The sequence below is a fragment of the Solanum lycopersicum genome, chromosome 4 (assembly GCF_036512215.1).
Source record: "Solanum lycopersicum chromosome 4, SLM_r2.1".
Classification (NCBI taxonomy): domain Eukaryota; kingdom Viridiplantae; phylum Streptophyta; class Magnoliopsida; order Solanales; family Solanaceae; genus Solanum; species Solanum lycopersicum.
Window position 1 is genome coordinate 35,343,624 of NC_090803.1, and position 6,000 is coordinate 35,349,623.

Consider the following 6,000-nt stretch of genomic DNA (forward strand, 5'->3'; position numbering starts at 1 on the left):
ATATAGCTATAAAGTGGATCCACTAGTTAAAGACGTATGTGGGAACATATTTATGGAATAGGGATATTGCTCTAAGAAACCTTATCTATTGCATTAGCGAAGGGGATTCTTTCTCATGAGTTCACATAGATGATCCAACCTATTGCATTAGCGGAAGGACCTTTACCTTATTTTCCATATTCAGTTGGTGCTAAGCATTATTACCTAATTTATACATAGTTAAGGTGAATTACATTTACATATGTTAGGGTGTACTTTACATTTCATTCAACCCAGCTTATAGCATAACTCATTGATTCAATAAGGTGAGACTACCTTTCACCCTTAGAATCATCATATATATGTGTGAAATACTTTCACATACATTCATAATTTTTCCATGAAAATATCCATTCATTCAACACAATAGGATCATCATAGAGATGTATATTTTATGCATAATAATATGTAAAGGTGTATATGAGAATATACTTTCAGTTGACAACCATAGATACACCATAATCATGTTTATGCATGGAGTGTGTGCAGTTTCCCTCACAATGATAAAACAACAATAACATCATCGGCATCGACACTTCCTTCTCAATGTGTTCATAAGAATGTACATATTATTATAATCATCATAGTCTTCATATGTTGAATTCAAGGATTTATAGACCATGTAAATCAACCGATCCACATTTACTATACTAGACATGGACATAATCGTAATTCAAGTAGTTTATTTATTGCATGTGTAAGCTCATATAATAATATTGAAAGTTATATGGGTATAACACTTCTATAATAGTACCATATGCAATTCAACATGCACAATAAGTAAACACATCCACCTTTCAAGTGGATCAATCATTCATACACAATAAATAAAAACTTTCACTTTTCAAGTGGATCTATACTTCATGCATAATAGATAAACACCTCTACCCTTGCAAGTGGATTATCATATAAACACATCCACCTTTCAAGTGGATCAATCATTCATGCACAATAAATAAACACCTCCACCTTTCAAGTGGATCAATACTTCATGCATAATAGCTAAACACCTCTACCCTTTCAAGTGGATTATTATATAATCTAGATCTTCAAGGTAAATGAATCACATGCTCCATTCTTACTCAATTATAGTCATACTGAATTAAGTAAACTAAATCTCAATACTACATATCCCAGGTTCATCATATAAGACCTAATCATGTTTTTTCATGTCTATAAGATTTAATCATAAGCAATTAATGTCTTGGTGATCTAGTCTAAGGCAACTTATCAAGAAGTTCATCAATCTTAGGAGTTCACATCTGACCCCTCAATATGCCTATTTCGTGACATAACCCTAGATTATATCAATTTCACCTTAGAATCTTAGGTTTATCAAGAATACATATAGAATTATACTTAAATCATGTAATTACATCAAAACCAACTCACATTCAATCAATTGAATTAACTTTAATAACATTCATAATGTAGAAAAGATTCAAATCTAAGATTGGGGAAAACTCATGGATTCATTCAAATTAAAATAATCTAAAATTAGTATTATCATCAATTAAAAACATAATTCAACCTTGCAAAACATCTTTCAAAGGAATCCATGAGGTTGAATTGAAACCCTAGCTTTTCAAGATTCCTAGAATAAAATTGAAAGCTTTTGAGAGGGATCCATTGGTTATAGCTACTCATGGATGAAAACTTACACACCTTTACTAAGAATATCCAACTAATTTTGGGAAGAACCTTGAGAATCTACTACCCAACCTTCAATGGCTTTTGATTTGAGTATATCAAAAGAATGGAGTTAATGAAGTGTTTTAAGACTTAAAACTAAATATATTAATGATATAAACTATTTAAAATCAACCCCACTAAAAAATTAATTAAAATAAAATTACATCAAACTTCTATATTTGGGAAGCCCCTTCGGGGACCACGCCCATCATCATGGCTCGTGAATGGGGACCACGGCCGTGGTCCCTAGGCAGTGTGCTCCCTTGGAAAGCAAACCTCTCAACAAGCTAAGGCATTTCCACGGCCATCTCTATGGATCGTGGTCAAGACCACAAACCATGAAGTGGATCATGGAGTTGAGGCAGTGGCTTGGACAAAATGCCTTGCCTCCCATGCCACCAAGTGACCTTCACAGCCACCTTTATGGACCATGGTCAAGACCACTGACCGTGGAGTGGTCCATAAGTTTGGACATTTCTTGTCCAAGGTTGGGCAAGCCTTGGTCTTTGGCTTAGTCCTTTCCCCCTTGGCTTCGTACTTTCACTTGCCACCCTTAACCAATATTAAAAGAGGGTCTTTCAACTATGGAGTCCATCACATACCTTAACATTGACTCAACTAAACTCCTTTGGATGAGGCTCGGTACAACATAACATAACAATAAACCTCACTACAAACTCAACCAAGGTCGTTAGTCTCTAGTTTCATTTATTCATTTTATGGGTCATTGCAGGTACCCTTTGAAAGAAATCAGACGGGTCATACAACGAAGAAGGGGTGGGGGTAGGATACCTTAGTGTAGTGAGTGGAATAGGTCCCCAGCCCGTGAACTACGAGGGCGGTGCTCCATCCTCTGCCTAGAACTTCCCGATGAATTTGCTTTCTCATTTTCTGAACCTAATTTGCCTAGAAACAGATGGTTTCTTCACAACTCACTTATATACGAATACCCAACATAAGTACATGATAATCTACTCATAAAACCCTCAAATAACTAACATTCATCTCAAGAATTCATCAATACCCCAACTCAAGAATTCATCAAGAACTCAAATCCTGCAAACTCAAAAACAAAAGTGCACTTAAATCGCATGAATTGTGTGTGGGTGACCAAACCCAACACTATGATAACTCACATACCTATTAGGGATCAAACCCTTGGAAAAATTCAACAACATAACACAAAAATATTGACAAACTCCTTGAACCTTCCCTCTTTTCTCATCTATTCTCTTCTTGAACTTTTTTTCTAAAACCCTAAGAATATATTAGGATTCTAAAACTGACCCATGTATGATTTGACACCAAAAAAATCATTTTAATATTATGGGGTAAGGAGCATATCAAAATATCCCTCATTAATTCAGTAACTTTCCTTAACTGGAAAGTCTGACTTGTAATATGCATATCTCTCTCATATGAACTTAAAAATTAGCAACTCGTAGACGAAGAAAAAAGGATTACAAGACCTTTCATTTGATATCTTATGGGCCAGTTAACTCATTATGTACTTGAAGTTATGATCATTTAAAGTTTACCCAAAGCATAACTTGCAAAATTCTCAATTTAGCTATTTTAAATTTAGAGATTTCTAAATTTAGCTTTTTCTAAGGTGGAATATTACAATTTGGTTGAATCTTGTTGATCCAGGTTAGTATGATCTTCTTGATTTAGAATGGCTACATCCTTGTGAACTTTGCCTAGTTTCTTGTGAAGTTTGGAAACCAACCTAAATATCAAACTTAACGTCTGTTCATTAAAAATTCAACAAGAAATTTAAAAAGTCACAACAAATAATAAGCTGTTTACCTTGCAATATTTCTTGTTGTGGATTTGTTGTTTACACTTGGAACAAGTTTGTTTCACCACTTGTTTGGAAATATTTACATACTTCTTTCTTGATTCATATTTACCATTTATTTTATTTATTGAAAGGTATAAGATGCATTGGTTTCAGTCAGGGAGGATCATTCATTGGATTGAAATTCTCAGCCATATCTTCATATTTGAAATTAATTGAATGAGATGACTATAAGTCCTTCCTATACCAATTTTCCACAAGAGGTTCAAGTTCTTGTTCTATGTGACACAAAGCAGAAATAGCATGTTGACATGAAATTTCTCTTAGTTTACAAGTTCTACAACTACAAACTTTATCAGTCAAGTTGACTATATGGCGATATTGCCCTTCTCCAGTCTCAAACCCAACATCAATATTTCAAAGCACCTTGCTTGTCCTAGACTTTTCCTTATTCTCATATAATATAATCCTATCCATAGGTGCAATATCATATATCTAGGTGTCAGCAAACTTAATCATTTCCATAGTTTTAGTTATCATTTTTCTCCTAATTTCCTCCAACACAATTATTACAGATTTGTGTCTACATAATAAGATCCATGAGTTAAAGGTTTCACACGTGTTATTTTCAACTACGTCACATTCGGAATGCTCTTGAAATAATTCTCTCACCCATGAGACTTTTGGATAGTGCGATAAATCAGCACAAATTCTCTTACCAAGTCTCCTCATTTTATGAAGCTCCTCCTTGAACTTGACTTCAAAACTTGCCTGGAAACATCTCCGTGATTATTTTATCCTAGCTTCTCCCTTTTGATGGTCTATTCCAATAGGTCAGATATGGCTAGCACACCTTCTAACTTCAGCATTTGGTAGTAGTTCAGCAACAACAACATGAAAACCCTGCAAAAAAATACAATTCAAGTATATACACTTTCGAATATCTACAATTATCAAGTGTAATAGACAATTACCTTCAGCATATATGCCATCACAGTAATGCCCTGCCCAATACTCAACTAAACGTCCTCTTTCAAATAGTTGATAAAGAAATTCCACTTATGTTTACCCTCCTCGTCCACAATTATCAAGGTATAGGAAACACCTAATTGTTTCCATTCATTCCAACTGTTACTAGAAGTTCACCCTTGCAAGCTCCCTTTAAGAAAAATCCATCAAATCCTATTATTCTTCTACATCCTTCCTTCCACTCCTTCTTAAATGCATCCAAGCATATATAGAAATACACAAATAATTTTTTTCTTGGTACAGTTTCTCTATCCTTACCCAACAGGATTACTAGGATTTTCTATTTTATAAGTTGAGGATACTCACATAGCCTTGCAAATTCCATATTCCAATAACCCATGGTTTATCTAAGAATTATTATCTTCGCTTGTAACAAATTTCTCTACCCACATACAGTCTTAACTCCTCCCTTCACAATCTTGTATTTACTAAATCCTCAAATATGGTTGTTGAGTTATTTCATCCTTGAATCTATATGCTAGGAACTTAGTTGTAAACATTTTTTTCGATTTGATGGAGACATTTATGTCTATGATAATAGTTATTAAATTATTAACTTATCATAAATCCCTATCAACTACACTATAACACAACCATTTGCATTTTCTTTGCATTTACATTTAGCTCTTATTCCACGAGCTTCATTAGGCCATAACTTAATCTGATCATTATTTTCAACAACATATTTTGTCTCAGTCTTTTAATTTTCTTAGACCTTTCCAAAACCAGTCCAAGTTAAAAAATAGCAGTAATACATTCATCATCATACTTGACCTTTTTAATCTTCCTTCTGCCTGCTAGATTATGACCCCTAATAGCTTATATATCTAGCACATCATATCTATCATCACTATCACAAGTTGAGCTATCAATATGTCACGACCCAGATTCTGGAATCCGGATCGCAACCGGCGTCATTGACCTCTTAAAGGTCGCAGACAAGCCTCATCTTGCATTCATTACATTCATCTAGATAAATTTGCGGAAAATTTAAAACTTTTTATATGTATGAAGTATACATAGACTTCATATAATTATTAACAAGATACATCATATACTAAGCTCAACCTAAGAAAACAACCATCCAACATAAAGAATCAATTTGAAACTGCAGATGAATATATCCTAAATAGATTGCCAAACATGTCCTTATTACAAAGGTGCGAAATAAGTACTATGGAAAACATCCACTACATATGTCTAAAACTAAGGCTAGACTAAATTTGTAGCATCCTCAAAATCATGATGACCTACCAAATGGTTTGGAGAAACGCTGAAGTCCGAACCGCTGCAAGTGTCATCAACCTGTCCTCTAACCTACACCTATAAAAATAGTAAATAGTAGGAGTTTAGTACACTATGGGTGTATTTTCACACACACATAAAGCTATGCATGATCAATGAAAGTTCTTCCTAAATGACATGCTATTTCTGGAAAG